The following is a 19927-nucleotide window of genomic DNA, read 5'->3' as shown; positions in this document are numbered from 1 at the left end:
CACCACCTGTAGTTATTTAGGTGAAAGCTCCAAAATGCTTGCCTAATATGTCTGTTTATCCAAAAGGAAGTATAGAGGGAGAGCTAGATAGATAGCATTGCATTACATTACATTACATGGCAATGCAATGCACAGTTGCTGAAGTTGAACCAAAATGAGCTTGTCATCTGGCTTCTGCAACTTTTAACATGAAAAATCCAATGAGGAGAAGAAAAGCAAAGCCAAAGAGTCCATCCCAAAATCCGACAAACAAGCAAAATGAACAAAAAGCATTGAATTCAATTCTTTCTGATTTTAGAAACTGCATTAAAGAAGGGGTGCACCGGTCCTGGAGATACTGCAATACCAGGTCAATGCGTGGAGTGGACAGAGCAAGCTCTTTTTCCATCTCCCTGTTCTAAAAATCCATTTAATATATGGTCCCCAGATAGGGGACGTATCAGATATTAAACTGATAAGAACAGATACTACACTTGATCTTAGCCAAAAGGCCGAGAAGCGATAACCAGAATTGGTTTCCGACTACGGTGCCATCCAAGGATTCTGAAAAGTCCATTTGTGGAGATGGCCACCTGGACTCCCGTTAAGAAGACATGCTGTCAACCGCTAGATCCCTCACATGCCTGCACTTTTCGGCTTGCTGCTGCTGCAATCCACGCGTTTTAGATCTGCATAACTCCACCTCTTTTAGCACAGTACCCTCAACCCCCGGCTGTTCCCACCCGCCTCAACACCGTTGGAAGGGAGGAGAACCAATTAAGGCGGGGGGGGGGTGGAACGAGCAGCTGTCTACCCTTAGCAGGAGGGTTGCTGATTAATTACCTCTCCTGCTGCTGCTGCTGCTGGCTGTCCAGCAGCAGACTGAAGGTGGCTGCTGCTGTGCGCAGGTATATAAAGGCTCAGAGCCTATTATGACACGCGCAGCCAGCGTTCCATTGCCACATTCCGTCTACTGCAGGCGGGATACCTGGATGGCTGAATGTCACTGAGAAGCTCACAGAGACCACCATAAGCAACAGTTTAAAAGAATGCCACAGACTAATCAACCAAACTTTTTGGGTTGGTTTCTCTTTTATAGTCTGCAGGCATTAAATGAAAGAAGTCAGTGTTCCAGCAGAGGGAGACAACGTTTCAGAAAAGGCATTGTAGCAAACCAAAAAAGAAATTTTAAGCGCAGCAGAGTAACCAGCTCACATACCTGTTAGCTCAGGTGAGTTTAAAAGGCTGCTGTTGATAACAAGGGCATTTGCTAAATAGATGGTGTGTGTGCAACAATATACTGAAAGGTCAATTATATTGTGCAGCTTATCTCACCACCTGTAGTTATTTAGGTGAAAGCTCCAAAATGCTTGCCTAATATGTCTGTTTATCCAAAAGGAAGTATAGAGGGAGAGCTAGATAGATAGCATTGCATTACATTACATTACATGGCAATGCAATGCACAGTTGCTGAAGTTGAACCAAAATGAGCTTGTCATCTGGCTTCTGCAACTTTTAACATGAAAAATCCAATGAGGAGAAGAAAAGCAAAGCCAAAGAGTCCATCCCAAAATCCGACAAACAAGCAAAATGAACAAAAAGCATTGAATTCAATTCTTTCTGATTTTAGAAACTGCATTAAAGAAGGGGTGCACCGGTCCTGGAGATACTGCAATACCAGGTCAATGCGTGGAGTGGACAGAGCAAGCTCTTTTTCCATCTCCCTGTTCTAAAAATCCATTTAATATATGGTCCCCAGATAGGGGACGTATCAGATATTAAACTGATAAGAACAGATACTACACTTGATCTTAGCCAAAAGGCCGAGAAGCGATAACCAGAATTGGTTTCCGACTACGGTGCCACCCAAGGATTCTGAAAAGTCCATTTGTGGAGATGGCCACCTGGACTCCCGTTAAGAAGACATGCTGTCAACCTCTAGATCCCTCACATGCCTGCACTTTTCGGCTTGCTGCTGCTGCAATCCACGCGTTTTAGATCTGCATAACTCCACCTCTTTTAGCACAGTACCCTCAACCCCCGGCTGTTCCCACCCGCCTCAACACCGTTGGAAGGGAGGAGAACCAATTAAGGCGGGGGGGGGGGGTGGAACGAGCAGCTGTCTACCCTTAGCAGGAGGGTTGCTGATTAATTACCTCTCCTGCTGCTGCTGCTGCTGGCTGTCCAGCAGCAGACTGAAGGTGGCTGCTGCTGTGCGCAGGTATATAAAGGCTCAGAGCCTATTATGACACGCGCAGCCAGCGTTCCATTGCCACATTCCGTCTACTGCAGGCGGGATACCTGGATGGCTGAATGTCACTGAGAAGCTCACAGAGACCGCCATAAGCAACAGTTTAAAAGAATGCCACAGACTAATCAACCAAACTTTTTGGGTTGGTTTCTCTTTTATAGTCTGCAGGCATTAAATGAAAGAAGTCAGTGTTCCAGCAGAGGGAGACAACGTTTCAGAAAAGGCATTGTAGCAAACCAAAAAAGAAATTTTAAGCGCAGCAGAGTAACCAGCTCACATACCTGTTAGCTCAGGTGAGTTTAAAAGGCTGCTGTTGATAACAAGGGCATTTGCTAAATAGATGGTGTGTGTGCAACAATATACTGAAAGGTCAATTATATTGTGCAGCTTATCTCACCACCTGTAGTTATTTAGGTGAAAGCTCCAAAATGCTTGCCTAATATGTCTGTTTATCCAAAAGGAAGTATAGAGGGAGAGCTAGATAGATAGCATTGCATTACATTACATTACATGGCAATGCAATGCACAGTTGCTGAAGTTGAACCAAAATGAGCTTGTCATCTGGCTTCTGCAACTTTTAACATGAAAAATCCAATGAGGAGAAGAAAAGCAAAGCCAAAGAGTCCATCCCAAAATCCGACAAACAAGCAAAATGAACAAAAAGCATTGAATTCAATTCTTTCTGATTTTAGAAACTGCATTAAAGAAGGGGTGCACCGGTCCTGGAGATACTGCAATACCAGGTCAATGCGTGGAGTGGACAGAGCAAGCTCTTTTTCCATCTCCCTGTTCTAAAAATCCATTTAATATATGGTCCCCAGATAGGGGACGTATCAGATATTAAACTGATAAGAACAGATACTACACTTGATCTTAGCCAAAAGGCCGAGAAGCGATAACCAGAATTGGTTTCCGACTACGGTGCCATCCAAGGATTCTGAAAAGTCCATTTGTGGAGATGGCCACCTGGACTCCCGTTAAGAAGACATGCTGTCAACCGCTAGATCCCTCACATGCCTGCACTTTTCGGCTTGCTGCTGCTGCAATCCACGCGTTTTAGATCTGCATAACTCCACCTCTTTTAGCACAGTACCCTCAACCCCCGGCTGTTCCCACCCGCCTCAACACCGTTGGAAGGGAGGAGAACCAATTAAGGCGGGGGGGGGGTGGAACGAGCAGCTGTCTACCCTTAGCAGGAGGGTTGCTGATTAATTACCTCTCCTGCTGCTGCTGCTGCTGGCTGTCCAGCAGCAGACTGAAGGTGGCTGCTGCTGTGCGCAGGTATATAAAGGCTCAGAGCCTATTATGACACGCGCAGCCAGCGTTCCATTGCCACATTCCGTCTACTGCAGGCAGGATACCTGGATGGCTGAATGTCACTGAGAAGCTCACAGAGACCGCCATAAGCAACAGTTTAAAAGAATGCCACAGACTAATCAACCAAACTTTTTGGGTTGGTTTCTCTTTTATAGTCTGCAGGCATTAAATGAAAGAAGTCAGTGTTCCAGCAGAGGGAGACAACGTTTCAGAAAAGGCATTGTAGCAAACCAAAAAAGAAATTTTAAGCGCAGCAGAGTAACCAGCGCACATACCTGTTAGCTCAGGTGAGTTTAAAAGGCTGCTGTTTATAACAAGGGCATTTGCTAAATAGATGGTGTGTGTGCAACAATATACTGAAAGGTCAATTATATTGTGCAGCTTATCTCACCACCTTTAGTTATTTAGGTGAAAGCTCCAAAATGCTTGCCTAATATGTCTGTTTATCCAAAAGGAAGTATAGAGGGAGAGCTAGATAGATAGCATTGCATTACATTACATTACATGGCAATGCAATGCACAGTTGCTGAAGTTGAACCAAAATGAGCTTGTCATCTGGCTTCTGCAACTTTTAACATGAAAAATCCAATGAGGAGAAGAAAAGCAAAGCCAAAGAGTCCATCCCAAAATCCGACAAACAAGCAAAATGAACAAAAAGCATTGAATTCAATTCTTTCTGATTTTAGAAACTGCATTAAAGAAGGGGTGCACCGGTCCTGGAGATACTGCAATACCAGGTCAATGCGTGGAGTGGACAGAGCAAGCTCTTTTTCCATCTCCCTGTTCTAAAAATCCATTTAATATATGGTCCCCAGATAGGGGACGTATCAGATATTAAACTGATAAGAACAGATACTACACTTGATCTTAGCCAAAAGGCCGAGAAGCGATAACCAGAATTGGTTTCCGACTACGGTGCCACCCAAGGATTCTGAAAAGTCCATTTGTGGAGATGGCCACCTGGACTCCCGTTAAGAAGACATGCTGTCAACCTCTAGATCCCTCACATGCCTGCACTTTTCGGCTTGCTGCTGCTGCAATCCACGCGTTTTAGATCTGCATAACTCCACCTCTTTTAGCACAGTACCCTCAACCCCCGGCTGTTCCCACCCGCCTCAACACCGTTGGAAGGGAGGAGAACCAATTAAGGCCGGGGGGGGGGTGGAACGAGCAGCTGTCTACCCTTAGCAGGAGGGTTGCTGATTAATTACCTCTCCTGCTGCTGCTGCTGCTGGCTGTCCAGCAGCAGACTGAAGGTGGCTGCTGCTGTGCGCAGGTATATAAAGGCTCAGAGCCTATTATGACACGCGCAGCCAGCGTTCCATTGCCACATTCCGTCTACTGCAGGCGGGATACCTGGATGGCTGAATATCACTGAGAAGCTCACAGAGACCGCCATAAGCAACAGTTTAAAAGAATGCCACAGACTAATCAACCAAACTTTTTGGGTTGGTTTCTCTTTTATAGTCTGCAGGCATTAAATGAAAGAAGTCAGTGTTCCAGCAGAGGGAGACAACGTTTCAGAAAAGGCATTGTAGCAAACCAAAAAAGAAATTTTAAGCGCAGCAGAGTAACCAGCTCACATACCTGTTAGCTCAGGTGAGTTTAAAAGGCTGCTGTTGATAACAAGGGCATTTGCTAAATAGATGGTGTGTGTGCAACAATATACTGAAAGGTCAATTATATTGTGCAGCTTATCTCACCACCTGTAGTTATTTAGGTGAAAGCTCCAAAATGCTTGCCTAATATGTCTGTTTATCCAAAAGGAAGTATAGAGGGAGAGCTAGATAGATAGCATTGCATTACATTACATTACATGGCAATGCAATGCACAGTTGCTGAAGTTGAACCAAAATGAGCTTGTCATCTGGCTTCTGCAACTTTTAACATGAAAAATCCAATGAGGAGAAGAAAAGCAAAGCCAAAGAGTCCATCCCAAAATCCGACAAACAAGCAAAATGAACAAAAAGCATTGAATTCAATTCTTTCTGATTTTAGAAACTGCATTAAAGAAGGGGTGCACCGGTCCTGGAGATACTGCAATACCAGGTCAATGCGTGGAGTGGACAGAGCAAGCTCTTTTTCCATCTCCCTGTTCTAAAAATCCATTTAATATATAGTCCCCAGATAGGGGACGTATCAGATATTAAACTGATAAGAACAGATACTACACTTGATCTTAGCCAAAAGGCCGAGAAGCGATAACCAGAATTGGTTTCCGACTACGGTGCCATCCAAGGATTCTGAAAAGTCCATTTGTGGAGATGGCCACCTGGACTCCCGTTAAGAAGACATGCTGTCAACCGCTAGATCCCTCACATGCCTGCACTTTTCGGCTTGCTGCTGCTGCAATCCACGCGTTTTAGATCTGCATAACTCCACCTCTTTTAGCACAGTACCCTCAACCCCCGGCTGTTCCCACCCGCCTCAACACCGTTGGAAGGGAGGAGAACCAATTAAGGCGGGGGGGGGGGGTGGAACGAGCAGCTGTCTACCCTTAGCAGGAGGGTTGCTGATTAATTACCTCTCCTGCTGCTGCTGCTGCTGGCTGTCCAGCAGCAGACTGAAGGTGGCTGCTGCTGTGCGCAGGTATATAAAGGCTCAGAGCCTATTATGACACGCGCAGCCAGCGTTCCATTGCCACATTCCGTCTACTGCAGGCGGGATACCTGGATGGCTGAATGTCACTGAGAAGCTCACAGAGACCGCCATAAGCAACAGTTTAAAAGAATGCCACAGACTAATCAACCAAACTTTTTGGGTTGGTTTCTCTTTTATAGTCTGCAGGCATTAAATGAAAGAAGTCAGTGTTCCAGCAGAGGGAGACAACGTTTCAGAAAAGGCATTGTAGCAAACCAAAAAAGAAATTTTAAGCGCAGCAGAGTAACCAGCTCACATACCTGTTAGCTCAGGTGAGTTTAAAAGGCTGCTGTTGATAACAAGGGCATTTGCTAAATAGATGTTGTGTGTGCAACAATATACTGAAAGGTCAATTATATTGTGCAGCTTATCTCACCACCTGTAGTTATTTAGGTGAAAGCTCCAAAATGCTTGCCTAATATGTATGTTTATCCAAAAGGAAGTATAGAGGGAGAGCTAGATAGATAGCATTGCATTACATTACATTACATGGCAATGCAATGCACAGTTGCTGAAGTTGAACCAAAATGAGCTTGTCATCTGGCTTCTGCAACTTTTAACATGAAAAATCCAATGAGGAGAAGAAAAGCAAAGCCAAAGAGTCCATCCCAAAATCCGACAAACAAGCAAAATGAACAAAAAGCATTGAATTCAATTCTTTCTGATTTTAGAAACTGCATTAAAGAAGGGGTGCACCGGTCCTGGAGATACTGCAATACCAGGTCAATGCGTGGAGTGGACAGAGCAAGCTCTTTTTCCATCTCCCTGTTCTAAAAATCCATTTAATATATGGTCCCCAGATAGGGGACGTATCAGATATTAAACTGATAAGAACAGATACTACACTTGATCTTAGCCAAAAGGCCGAGAAGCGATAACCAGAATTGGTTTCCGACTACGGTGCCATCCAAGGATTCTGAAAAGTCCATTTGTGGAGATGGCCACCTGGACTCCCGTTAAGAAGACATGCTGTCAACCGCTAGATCCCTCACATGCCTGCACTTTTCGGCTTGCTGCTGCTGCAATCCACGCGTTTTAGATCTGCATAACTCCACCTCTTTTAGCACAGTACCCTCAACCCCCGGCTGTTCCCACCCGCCTCAACACCGTTGGAAGGGAGGAGAACCAATTAAGGCGGGGGGGGGGTGGAACGAGCAGCTGTCTACCCTTAGCAGGAGGGTTGCTGATTAATTACCTCTCCTGCTGCTGCTGCTGCTGGCTGTCCAGCAGCAGACTGAAGGTGGCTGCTGCTGTGCGCAGGTATATAAAGGCTCAGAGCCTATTATGACACGCGCAGCCAGCGTTCCATTGCCACATTCCGTCTACTGCAGGCGGGATACCTGGATGGCTGAATGTCACTGAGAAGCTCACAGAGACCGCCATAAGCAACAGTTTAAAAGAATGCCACAGACTAATCAACCAAACTTTTTGGGTTGGTTTCTCTTTTATAGTCTGCAGGCATTAAATGAAAGAAGTCAGTGTTCCAGCAGAGGGAGACAACGTTTCAGAAAAGGCATTGTAGCAAACCAAAAAAGAAATTTTAAGCGCAGCAGAGTAACCAGCTCACATACCTGTTAGCTCAGGTGAGTTTAAAAGGCTGCTGTTGATAACAAGGGCATTTGCTAAATAGATGGTGTGTGTGCAACAATATACTGAAAGGTCAATTATATTGTGCAGCTTATCTCACCACCTGTAGTTATTTAGGTGAAAGCTCCAAAATGCTTGCCTAATATGTATGTTTATCCAAAAGGAAGTATAGAGGGAGAGCTAGATAGATAGCATTGCATTACATTACATTACATGGCAATGCAATGCACAGTTGCTGAAGTTGAACCAAAATGAGCTTGTCATCTGGCTTCTGCAACTTTTAACATGAAAAATCCAATGAGGAGAAGAAAAGCAAAGCCAAAGAGTCCATCCCAAAATCCGACAAACAAGCAAAATGAACAAAAAGCATTGAATTCAATTCTTTCTGATTTTAGAAACTGCATTAAAGAAGGGGTGCACCGGTCCTGGAGATACTGCAATACCAGGTCAATGCGTGGAGTGGACAGAGCAAGCTCTTTTTCCATCTCCCTGTTCTAAAAATCCATTTAATATATGGTCCCCAGATAGGGGACGTATCAGATATTAAACTGATAAGAACAGATACTACACTTGATCTTAGCCAAAAGGCCGAGAAGCGATAACCAGAATTGGTTTCCGACTACGGTGCCACCCAAGGATTCTGAAAAGTCCATTTGTGGAGATGGCCACCTGGACTCCCGTTAAGAAGACATGCTGTCAACCTCTAGATCCCTCACATGCCTGCACTTTTCGGCTTGCTGCTGCTGCAATCCACGCGTTTTAGATCTGCATAACTCCACCTCTTTTAGCACAGTACCCTCAACCCCCGGCTGTTCCCACCCGCCTCAACACCGTTGGAAGGGAGGAGAACCAATTAAGGCGGGGGGGGGTGGAACGAGCAGCTGTCTACCCTTAGCAGGAGGGTTGCTGATTAATTACCTCTCCTGCTGCTGCTGCTGCTGGCTGTCCAGCAGCAGACTGAAGGTGGCTGCTGCTGTGCGCAGGTATATAAAGGCTCAGAGCCTATTATGACACGCGCAGCCAGCGTTCCATTGCCACATTCCGTCTACTGCAGGCGGGATACCTGGATGGCTGAATGTCACTGAGAAGCTCACAGAGACCGCCATAAGCAACAGTTTAAAAGAATGCCACAGACTAATCAACCAAACTTTTTGGGTTGGTTTCTCTTTTATAGTCTGCAGGCATTAAATGAAAGAAGTCAGTGTTCCAGCAGAGGGAGACAACGTTTCAGAAAAGGCATTGTAGCAAACCAAAAAAGAAATTTTAAGCGCAGCAGAGTAACCAGCGCACATACCTGTTAGCTCAGGTGAGTTTAAAAGGCTGCTGTTGATAACAAGGGCATTTGCTAAATAGATGGTGTGTGTGCAACAATATACTGAAAGGTCAATTATATTGTGCAGCTTATCTCACCACCTGTAGTTATTTAGGTGAAAGCTCCAAAATGCTTGCCTAATATGTATGTTTATCCAAAAGGAAGTATAGAGGGAGAGCTAGATAGATAGCATTGCATTACATTACATTACATGGCAATGCAATGCACAGTTGCTGAAGTTGAACCAAAATGAGCTTGTCATCTGGCTTCTGCAACTTTTAACATGAAAAATCCAATGAGGAGAAGAAAAGCAAAGCCAAAGAGTCCATCCCAAAATCCGACAAACAAGCAAAATGAACAAAAAGCATTGAATTCAATTCTTTCTGATTTTAGAAACTGCATTAAAGAAGGGGTGCACTGGTCCTGGAGATACTGCAATACCAGGTCAATGCGTGGAGTGGACAGAGCAAGCTCTTTTTCCATCTCCCTGTTCTAAAAATCCATTTAATATATGGTCCCCAGATAGGGGACGTATCAGATATTAAACTGATAAGAACAGATACTACACTTGATCTTAGCCAAAAGGCCGAGAAGCGATAACCAGAATTGGTTTCCGACTACGGTGCCACCCAAGGATTCTGAAAAGTCCATTTGTGGAGATGGCCACCTGGACTCCCGTTAAGAAGACATGCTGTCAACCTCTAGATCCCTCACATGCCTGCACTTTTCGGCTTGCTGCTGCTGCAATCCACGCGTTTTAGATCTGCATAACTCCACCTCTTTTAGCACAGTACCCTCAACCCCCGGCTGTTCCCACCCGCCTCAACACCGTTGGAAGGGAGGAGAACCAATTAAGGCGGGGGGGGGGGTGGAACGAGCAGCTGTCTACCCTTAGCAGGAGGGTTGCTGATTAATTACCTCTCCTGCTGCTGCTGCTGCTGGCTGTCCAGCAGCAGACTGAAGGTGGCTGCTGCTGTGCGCAGGTATATAAAGGCTCAGAGCCTATTATGACACGCGCAGCCAGCGTTCCATTGCCACATTCCGTCTACTGCAGGCGGGATACCTGGATGGCTGAATGTCACTGAGAAGCTCACAGAGACCGCCATAAGCAACAGTTTAAAAGAATGCCACAGACTAATCAACCAAACTTTTTGGGTTGGTTTCTCTTTTATAGTCTGCAGGCATTAAATGAAAGAAGTCAGTGTTCCAGCAGAGGGAGACAACGTTTCAGAAAAGGCATTGTAGCAAACCAAAAAAGAAATTTTAAGCGCAGCAGAGTAACCAGCTCACATACCTGTTAGCTCAGGTGAGTTTAAAAGGCTGCTGTTGATAACAAGGGCATTTGCTAAATAGATGGTGTGTGTGCAACAATATACTGAAAGGTCAATTATATTGTGCAGCTTATCTCACCACCTGTAGTTATTTAGGTGAAAGCTCCAAAATGCTTGCCTAATATGTCTGTTTATCCAAAAGGAAGTATAGAGGGAGAGCTAGATAGATAGCATTGCATTACATTACATTACATGGCAATGCAATGCACAGTTGCTGAAGTTGAACCAAAATGAGCTTGTCATCTGGCTTCTGCAACTTTTAACATGAAAAATCCAATGAGGAGAAGAAAAGCAAAGCCAAAGAGTCCATCCCAAAATCCGACAAACAAGCAAAATGAACAAAAAGCATTGAATTCAATTCTTTCTGATTTTAGAAACTGCATTAAAGAAGGGGTGCACCGGTCCTGGAGATACTGCAATACCAGGTCAATGCGTGGAGTGGACAGAGCAAGCTCTTTTTCCATCTCCCTGTTCTAAAAATCCATTTAATATATGGTCCCCAGATAGGGGACGTATCAGATATTAAACTGATAAGAACAGATACTACACTTGATCTTAGCCAAAAGGCCGAGAAGCGATAACCAGAATTGGTTTCCGACTACGGTGCCACCCAAGGATTCTGAAAAGTCCATTTGTGGAGATGGCCACCTGGACTCCCGTTAAGAAGACATGCTGTCAACCTCTAGATCCCTCACATGCCTGCACTTTTCGGCTTGCTGCTGCTGCAATCCACGCGTTTTAGATCTGCATAACTCCACCTCTTTTAGCACAGTACCCTCAACCCCCGGCTGTTCCCACCCGCCTCAACACCGTTGGAAGGGAGGAGAACCAATTAAGGCGGGGGGGGGGTGGAACGAGCAGCTGTCTACCCTTAGCAGGAGGGTTGCTGATTAATTACCTCTCCTGCTGCTGCTGCTGCTGGCTGTCCAGCAGCAGACTGAAGGTGGCTGCTGCTGTGCGCAGGTATATAAAGGCTCAGAGCCTATTATGACACGCGCAGCCAGCGTTCCATTGCCACATTCCGTCTACTGCAGGCGGGATACCTGGATGGCTGAATGTCACTGAGAAGCTCACAGAGACCGCCATAAGCAACAGTTTAAAAGAATGCCACAGACTAATCAACCAAACTTTTTGGGTTGGTTTCTCTTTTATAGTCTGCAGGCATTAAATGAAAGAAGTCAGTGTTCCAGCAGAGGGAGACAACGTTTCAGAAAAGGCATTGTAGCAAACCAAAAAAGAAATTTTAAGCGCAGAAGAGTAACCAGCTCACATACCTGTTAGCTCAGGTGAGTTTAAAAGGCTGCTGTTGATAACAAGGGCATTTGCTAAATAGATGGTGTGTGTGCAACAATATACTGAAAGGTCAATTATATTGTGCAGCTTATCTCACCACCTGTAGTTATTTAGGTGAAAGCTCCAAAATGCTTGCCTAATATGTCTGTTTATCCAAAAGGAAGTATAGAGGGAGAGCTAGATAGATAGCATTGCATTACATTACATTACATGGCAATGCAATGCACAGTTGCTGAAGTTGAACCAAAATGAGCTTGTCATCTGGCTTCTGCAACTTTTAACATGAAAAATCCAATGAGGAGAAGAAAAGCAAAGCCAAAGAGTCCATCCCAAAATCCGACAAACAAGCAAAATGAACAAAAAGCATTGAATTCAATTCTTTCTGATTTTAGAAACTGCATTAAAGAAGGGGTGCACCGGTCCTGGAGATACTGCAATACCAGGTCAATGCGTGGAGTGGACAGAGCAAGCTCTTTTTCCATCTCCCTGTTCTAAAAATCCATTTAATATATGGTCCCCAGATAGGGGACGTATCAGATATTAAACTGATAAGAACAGATTTTTTTGATTGAATATATCTTTTATTAGCACAAAAAATAAGTTAACAGACAGTGTACAGTGCCGCAGCCCAGTACACACAGAGTTCTACATCATATTTACATAGCATGAGCATACGACGCACTAACTAGACACATCACACCCCTATGCTACACAAAACACTCAATATGAAAGAAAAAGCATGTCAATCAATACAGTACGATGAACCGTGATAAGGGATGGGGATTGGGAAAAAGGGGATGGGGAGGGGAAAATAACAGGCCCGAAGCTTTATTGAAAGACAAGACACATAAGGGGAGAGGGGGAGGAGGGGTTTAGTCCTCATCCTCGTCCTCCGGACCGTCCACGATGGAATAGTCTCTGAGCAGGCTGTGGATCAGCCTGCGGCAGTCCTGGATGGACATCCTCTCCCTCCTCAAGATGAGCCGGTTCCTGGCGACCCAAACGGCATCCTTGAAGCAGTTCATAAAGCGCCAAGCCTCCTGGATGGCTTAGACGGTATGAACCCCAGGGAAGAGTCCGTAAAGCACAGAATGGTGCGATAGGCTCGCCCTGGGGACAGAGTTCCTCAGGTCGTCCTCAAGGGCAGTCAACAGGCGCTGTGCAAATCCGCAGTCCCAAAAAGTGTGCAAAGATGCTTCCTCCACGAAGGGGCACCTTGGGCAGTACCGGGTCTTGCACAGGTTCCGGGCATGCATGAATGACCGGACGGGCAGTCCGCCCTGAATCGCCATCCACGACAAGTCCTTGTGCCCGTTGGTCAGCCTGTCAGACGACACATTTGTCCACACAGTCTCCAGCGTGTCCTGGTGAAGTTCTGTGATGTTCTCCACGTCATCCTTGGCTCTGATGAGCTTGTGGATAGTTTTGGGCTTCCACAAGTCGGGCTTGAGTCCCTCCAGTTGATGTTCCCCCACAAATCGAACGACGTCTCCGTAGAACCATGGCGTCGTCCAGTTGTAGGGGAAGGAGCTGTCCCACTTGTCCCAGCCGAGTCGCCTCCAAAGAGGAAGCAGGAAGAAGCGAGACATGGACCTGCCCGCGGAGCCATTCTTGACTTGCAAAGTCCGGCGGACACAATCACACACAAAAGAGGATCGCAGGAGGGTGGGGATATCTGGAACGCCCTTCCCACCCTTGCGAGGCTCCTTGTACATGACGGCCCGCCTGACTCTGTCCATCTTGGATCCCCAGACAAAGTGAAACACTGTCCTGGTAATGGCCCTGCACACAGTGACGTGTGGGGGCCAGGCCTGTGCCGTGTACTGCAAGACGGGCAGGACCTCATTACGCAGGACGAGTGCCTTACCCTCACAAGTGAGGTGTCTGAGGCTCCAGAGTCCGATCCGTTGCTTCACCTTGGCCAAGCGTTCTTGCCAGGACTTGAGGGCCGCTCCTTCCTTCCCGAACCAGACTCCCAGCACCTTGAGGAAATCCGGTTGAATGTTGAAGGGGAAGGGGGCGGAGGAGGTCGACTGCCAATCCCCGAAGAGCATGGCTTCCGAGTTCCTGCAGTTGACTTTGGCCCCTGAAGCCCGGCCGAACCTCTCACACGTCTGGACGAGGGCGTCGACTGAACCACGATCAGCGCAGAAGACGGTGACGTCGTCCATGTAGAGCGAGCACTTGACCTCGTGTCGTCCCGGACCCGGTGCGGTGATCCCTCTGATCTCTCCATTCTGCCGGATAGCCTCTGCGAAGAGTTCTATAACACAAACAAAAAGAAGAGGTGATAGAGGGCAGCCTTGTCTGACCCCAGAGAGGACAGGGAAGGGGTCAGTCTTCCAGCCTTTCACCAACACCGAGCTGTGGATATCAAAATACATCAAACGGACATACGCACAAAACATGTTACCCAAACCTAACCGGTGCAGAGCTCGGCCCATGAACTCGTGGGAAACCCGGTCGAAGGCCTTCTCCTGATCCAAGGAGACCAGGGCCGCGTGTGCGCGGCGGACCTTGATGTACTCGACCGTGTCCCGCACGAGAGCGAGGCTGTCTGCGATGCGACGTCCAGGGATGCCGCAGGTCTGGTCCGGGTGGATGATCCGTCCGATGACCGTCTTAAGTCGTGTCGCCATCGTCTTGGCCAGGATCTTGTAGTCCACGTTGAGCAGAGTGATGGGACGCCAATTCCTCAGGTCGCACCTCTCTCCCTTCCGCTTGTACAGGATCGTGACCATTCCTTCCCTCAAAGATGGAGGCATTCTACCCTCCACCACCATCTCCTCATACAGGTCCAACAGGTCCGGACAGATGAGGTCTCCCAGCGCTACATAGAGCTCCGCTGGAAGACCATCACTGCCCGGGGTCCTGCCGGTCCTAAAGGATTTAGCGGCAGAGAGCAATTCGCCCACCATCAGAGGTTTGTCCAAGGCTGCCGTGCCTGCAGGATCAAGATGGTTAGTGATACCTGACAGGAACTTATCAGCAGCGTCGGGGTCGGTAGTCTTCTGGGAGTAGAGTTCGCTGTAGAAGTCGCTGACGACCCTCATCACGTCCTCCTTCCCACGTCGCATGTTTCCGCTCTCGTCTCGCAGCTCGTTCAGGGGCGTGTGACCGGCATGAAGTTTCCTGAAAAAGAATGAGTTACATTTCTCACCCTTCTCCAGATTCTCCACTTTGGAACGGAAGACGATTCGCTTGGACTCCTCCTCAAAGTGCCTTTTCAGACTCTTCTTGGTCTCCTCCAGCTCCTCCCTCACGTCCCAGCCGCAGTGAAGAAGGTCCTGCAGCGACCGCAGCTCGCGCTGCAGCCCTCTGAAGTCCCTCCTCTTCTCACACGCCTGTTGTCGACCCTTGGCATGAAAGAAACAGCGAAACTCAAGTTTAACATATTCCCACCAATCAGAGACTGTTTGGAAGCTACCCTTGTAGGACTGCCACATTGCGTAGGCTGCTCTCAGCTCCTCCACGACTTCATCCTGAGCCAGCAGAGCACAATTCAGCTTCCAGGAGCCGGGGCCGGACGGAAAACCGTCGCCAAGGACACCTTGTAAGTGAATGGCTCTGTGGTCGGAGAAGAAGCAGGGGACCATCGAGTGCCTACTCTGCCTGACTGCCCGAGAGGTGAACACAAAGTCAATCCTGGAGCGGAGTGAGCCATCGGGTCGGCTCCACGAATAGTTCGTGGAGCCTCTCCCCATGGAGCCCACCACGTCCTGAAGAGAGGCCTCGGTTACCATCTCGATGAGCAGCTTGGACGTGATGTCCAACTTGGCAGATGTGCCAGAACTACGACCATCCTCCTCGATGGGGCAGTTGAAATCCCCGGCCATCACTAAGGTCCTGGTGGTGGCAAGCTGAAGCCGCAGGGTCTGGAAAAGCTCCAAACGCTCATTCTTCAGTGGGGACGCATACACGTTGATGAACCTGACAGGTTCTCCCGCCCAGTTGCCATCTACAACAAGAGCCCTGCCGCAGATGAGCTCCTGGACAGACTCAAGCGTGAATGCGCCTCCCCTGATCAGAATTGCAACCCCTGCAGACTTGCAGTCACCCCCACCGGACCAGTAGGATGGACCGTGGGACCACTCCCTGGCCAGATGTTTGAAGGACCTAGAGGAGGGAAGGGAACATTCCTGCAACATATAAACATCACACAACTGGGAAGTAAGGAAGGCATAAATAGTCTGACGTCTGAACTTGTCCTTGATGCTCCTGACATTAATGGAAAATAAGTTAATATTAGCCATCATGTAGGGAAAAAAGAAAAAGTTAGCGCAGGCAATACACCTTAGTTACCACTCCGGTCGGGTGGTCCCTCGTCGGTGTTGACTGCTGGTGACGGGATCACCAGCAGGCCCTCTTCCTCCATCTGGTCAAGCAGCGCGGCCTCGATCTCGGCGACCACCAGTTCCTCCTCTTCTGGCTCGGCCACCAGGGTCTCAACCATGTGCTCCATCTCTTCTGGCTCAGGGAGGGTATCCTCCTTTTCGCCTACGAAATCCAGAATCTTCTTTTTGGAGGATTCAGTAGCAGGGCTGTCCTCCACCTTCCTCTTTCCCCGGGTTGGAACTGGGGAGACAAGAAGGGGAAAATCCTCCTCGGAATAGATAGCGGCAGGTGGAGGAAAGGTTAATTCCACCGCTACCATGGTCTGGGGAGGGAGAGTGGCTGCCGGGGCAGGGGAAAGGACACCTGCTGAGGAGTAGGGGAAGGAGGAAGAGGAAGTGGAATCCTCAGCAGGGGTGGCCGGGGTGGGGGGGGATTGGACGGGGGTGGCAGGGGGAGGGATCGAGAGAGGGGTGACAGAACTCTTACCCTCCTTTGACTTTTTCTTCTGCTTCGGAGCTCCTGGGACCGTCGCTGGGGCTTTGGCCACCGACTCCTTGACCGCTTTGGCCTTGGTCGTCTCGGCCTTGGCCGCTGGGGCCTTGGTCGTCGCGTCCTTGACCTTCACAGGCCTGGTCGTCGGGGCCTTGTCCTCCGGAGCTGGGGTCGTCGCAACCACCGATGCCCAGGATCTCTCACGCTTGGGGCAATCCTTGTACAGATGAGCCGCCAGCCCACACAGGTTGCAGGACGTCTTCTTCAGGCAGTCCTTCGAGCTGTGTCCCGTCACTCGACAAATCCTGCAGGCATCCTCCTTGCAGTCCTTCATCTCGTGGCCGTTCTTGCCGCATCTCCTGCAGTTCCGCGGCATGTCCGGGTAATAGATGAGGCCGTAGGAGTTGCCAAGGGAGAATGTCGGGGGCAGGTGCCGAAGTCCGTCTGAGTACGCCAGGTCCCTGTGAAGTCTAACAGTCACCGACCACTTACCTGTCCAGAAGCCGAGTCCATTCAGGATGTGAGAGGGTTCCTTCACAACCAAACAGAAGCGTCTCAGGAAGGTACAGATGTCTTGGCCTGGGGTGTGCGGGTTGCGCATGGAGACCGTGATCCTCCTTTCGTCCCTCTGGATAGGGCAGCTACCTGTAAAGGCAGAGAAAGAATTATCCGGTCCTTTTGCGCTTACCATTTCCCAGAACCTCCTGCAGGTGTTCACAGTGGCGAAGGTGACGAAGAAGATCCCCGTCAAGAAGGTCTGGATGCTGAGGGTGTCCGACCTGGAGAAGCCTCGATCCAGCAGCATCTTCTGGCAGAACACGTCCGAGGACATGTCCGGCACCCTCCCATCCACTTCCTTCAGCTTCAGGGCCACCGTCTGCCGCATCCATGGCTCCAGGGCTGGAGCTTCGTGGCGGGGCTTCTGGGGTCCCTTTTGCTGGCCAGTCGTGGAGGCAGAGTCCTTGGGGTCAGAATCGGCTCCTGGCTGGGCCCTCCTGGCTGTCCCCTGCTCCAGGCTCTTCTTTTCGGCCTTCCTCGCAGCGCTTGCCATGGCTTTCCTCCTGCAGTTACTTCTTGGAGCTGGATCTGGAGCTCTTCCCGAAATGGGTGGAGCTATGCAGATTCTTCTCCCGTCGTGTTCTGGACAAATTCCCCGAAAGGTCTTTGTCTCGATGATTTTCTTACTCAAAGATTCCACAGGACAGCCCGATTCTTCTCCGAGTCTTCGTCTTCTTCTGGATTCTTTAGAGCTTCTTCCTCCCACCGATATCCGCCTTCCTTCTCCGATGTCAGCTGGGCTCCGAAGCTCTTCTAATTCCGAGTTCGATCGCTCTCGTCAAGTGTAGATCGTAGCTCTTGTGTTCTTAAAAGAACAGATACTACACTTGATCTTAGCCAAAAGGCCGAGAAGCGATAACCAGAATTGGTTTCCGACTACGGTGCCACCCAAGGATTCTGAAAAGTCCATTTGTGGAGATGGCCACCTGGACTCCCGTTAAGAAGACATGCTGTCAACCTCTAGATCCCTCACATGCCTGCACTTTTCGGCTTGCTGCTGCTGCAATCCACGCGTTTTAGATCTGCATAACTCCACCTCTTTTAGCACAGTACCCTCAACCCCCGGCTGTTCCCACCCGCCTCAACACCGTTGGAAGGGAGGAGAACCAATTAAGGCGGGGGGGGGTGGAACGAGCAGCTGTCTACCCTTAGCAGGAGGGTTGCTGATTAATTACCTCTCCTGCTGCTGCTGCTGCTGGCTGTCCAGCAGCAGACTGAAGGTGGCTGCTGCTGTGCGCAGGTATATAAAGGCTCAGAGCCTATTATGACACGCGCAGCCAGCGTTCCATTGCCACATTCCGTCTACTGCAGGCGGGATACCTGGATTGCTGAATGTCACTGAGAAGCTCACAGAGACCGCCATAAGCAACAGTTTAAAAGAATGCCACAGACTAATCAACCAAACTTTTTGGGTTGGTTTCTCTTTTATAGTCTGCAGGCATTAAATGAAAGAAGTCAGTGTTCCAGCAGAGGGAGGCAACGTTTCAGAAAAGGCATTGTAGCAAACCATAAAAGAAATTTTAAGCGCAGCAGAGTAACCAGCTCACATACCTGTTAGCTCAGGTGAGTTTAAAAGGCTGCTGTTGATAACAAGGGCATTTGCTAAATAGATGGTGTGTGTGCAACAATATACTGAAAGGTCAATTATATTGTGCAGCTTATCTCACCACCCGTAGTTATTTAGGTGAAAGCTCCAAAATGCTTGCCTAATATGTCTGTTTATCCAAAAGGAAGTATAGAGGGAGAGCTAGATAGATAGCATTGCATTACATTACATTACATGGCAATGCAATGCACAGTTGCTGAAGTTGAACCAAAATGAGCTTGTCATCTGGCTTCTGCAACTTTTAACATGAAAAATCCAATGAGGAGAAGAAAAGCAAAGCCAAAGAGTCCATCCCAAAATCCGACAAACAAGCAAAATGAACAAAAAGCATTGAATTCAATTCATTCTGATTTTAGAAACTGCATTAAAGAAGGGGTGCACCGGTCCTGGAGATACTGCAATACCAGGTCAATGCGTGGAGTGGACAGAGGAAGCTCTTTTTCCATCTCCCTGTTCTAAAAATCCATTTAATATATGGTCCCCAGATAGGGGACGTATCAGATATTAAACTGATAAGAACAGATACTACACTTGATCTTAGCCAAAAGGCCGAGAAGCGATAACCAGAATTGGTTTCCGACTACGGTGCCACCCAAGGATTCTGAAAAGTCCATTTGTGGAGATGGCCACCTGGACTCCCGATAAGAAGACATGCTGTCAACCTCTAGATCCCTCACATGCCTGCACTTTTCGGCTTGCTGCTGCTGCAATCCACGCGTTTTAGATCTGCATAACTCCACCTCTTTTAGCACAGTACCCTCAACCCCCGGCTGTTCCCACCCGCCTCAACACCGTTGGAAGGGAGGAGAACCAATTAAGGCGGGGGGTGGGGGGGGGGTGGAACGAGCAGCTGTCTACCCTTAGCAGGAGGGTTGCTGATTAATTACCTCTCCTGCTGCTGCTGCTGCTGGCTGTCCAGCAGCAGACTGAAGGTGGCTGCTGCTGTGCGCAGGTATATAAAGGCTCAGAGCCTATTATGACACGCGCAGCCAGCGTTCCATTGCCACATTCCGTCTACTGCAGGCGGGATACCTGGATGGCTGAATGTCACTGAGAAGCTCACAGAGACCGCCATAAGCAACAGTTTAAAAGAATGCCACAGACTAATCAACCAAACTTTTTGGGTTGGTTTCTCTTTTATAGTCTGCAGGCATTAAATGAAAGAAGTCAGTGTTCCAGCAGAGGGAGACAACGTTTCAGAAAAGGCATTGTAGCAAACCAAAAAA

At 48.2% G+C, this 19927-nt stretch overlaps 11 non-coding genes and 1 pseudogene across 11 annotated transcripts; all 12 read right to left on the bottom strand.

Annotated features, from left to right (window-relative positions):
- Positions 1–312: 312 nt before the first annotated feature.
- Positions 313–503, bottom strand: LOC141232933 (U2 spliceosomal RNA). The gene has a single exon (XR_012299104.1). It is a non-coding gene; the product is annotated as a U2 spliceosomal RNA (small nuclear RNA).
- Positions 504–1623: 1120 nt separating this feature from the next.
- On the bottom strand, positions 1624–1814 carry LOC141232932 (U2 spliceosomal RNA). The gene has a single exon (XR_012299103.1). It is a non-coding gene; the product is annotated as a U2 spliceosomal RNA (small nuclear RNA).
- Positions 1815–2936: 1122 nt separating this feature from the next.
- LOC141232931 (U2 spliceosomal RNA) lies at positions 2937–3127 on the bottom strand. Its single transcript, XR_012299102.1, has one exon. It is a non-coding gene; the product is annotated as a U2 spliceosomal RNA (small nuclear RNA).
- A 1120-nt stretch (positions 3128–4247) lies between these two features.
- LOC141232930 (U2 spliceosomal RNA) lies at positions 4248–4438 on the bottom strand. Its single transcript, XR_012299101.1, has one exon. It is a non-coding gene; the product is annotated as a U2 spliceosomal RNA (small nuclear RNA).
- Positions 4439–5559: 1121 nt separating this feature from the next.
- Positions 5560–5750, bottom strand: LOC141232934 (U2 spliceosomal RNA). The gene has a single exon (XR_012299105.1). It is a non-coding gene; the product is annotated as a U2 spliceosomal RNA (small nuclear RNA).
- Positions 5751–6872: 1122 nt separating this feature from the next.
- Positions 6873–7063, bottom strand: LOC141232929 (U2 spliceosomal RNA). Its single transcript, XR_012299100.1, has one exon. It is a non-coding gene; the product is annotated as a U2 spliceosomal RNA (small nuclear RNA).
- A 1120-nt stretch (positions 7064–8183) lies between these two features.
- On the bottom strand, positions 8184–8374 carry LOC141232926 (U2 spliceosomal RNA). The gene has a single exon (XR_012299098.1). It is a non-coding gene; the product is annotated as a U2 spliceosomal RNA (small nuclear RNA).
- A 1119-nt stretch (positions 8375–9493) lies between these two features.
- Positions 9494–9684, bottom strand: LOC141232817 (U2 spliceosomal RNA). Its single transcript, XR_012298994.1, has one exon. It is a non-coding gene; the product is annotated as a U2 spliceosomal RNA (small nuclear RNA).
- Positions 9685–10805: 1121 nt separating this feature from the next.
- LOC141232925 (U2 spliceosomal RNA) lies at positions 10806–10996 on the bottom strand. The gene has a single exon (XR_012299097.1). It is a non-coding gene; the product is annotated as a U2 spliceosomal RNA (small nuclear RNA).
- A 1120-nt stretch (positions 10997–12116) lies between these two features.
- On the bottom strand, positions 12117–12310 carry LOC141232481 (U2 spliceosomal RNA). Its single transcript, XR_012298731.1, has one exon. It is a non-coding gene; the product is annotated as a U2 spliceosomal RNA (small nuclear RNA).
- Positions 12311–17874: 5564 nt separating this feature from the next.
- Positions 17875–17952, bottom strand: LOC141232570 (U2 spliceosomal RNA; annotated as a pseudogene).
- Positions 17953–19071: 1119 nt separating this feature from the next.
- LOC141232444 (U2 spliceosomal RNA) lies at positions 19072–19262 on the bottom strand. Its single transcript, XR_012298695.1, has one exon. It is a non-coding gene; the product is annotated as a U2 spliceosomal RNA (small nuclear RNA).
- Positions 19263–19927: the final 665 nt, after the last annotated feature.

The sequence above is a fragment of the Phyllobates terribilis genome, unplaced genomic scaffold (genome assembly GCF_046119375.1).
Source record: "Phyllobates terribilis strain yellow unplaced genomic scaffold, ASM4611937v1 Scaffold_540__1_contigs__length_1147954, whole genome shotgun sequence".
Taxonomy (NCBI): Eukaryota; Metazoa; Chordata; class Amphibia; order Anura; family Dendrobatidae; genus Phyllobates; species Phyllobates terribilis.
This window is presented reverse-complemented; position numbering and strand designations above follow the sequence as displayed.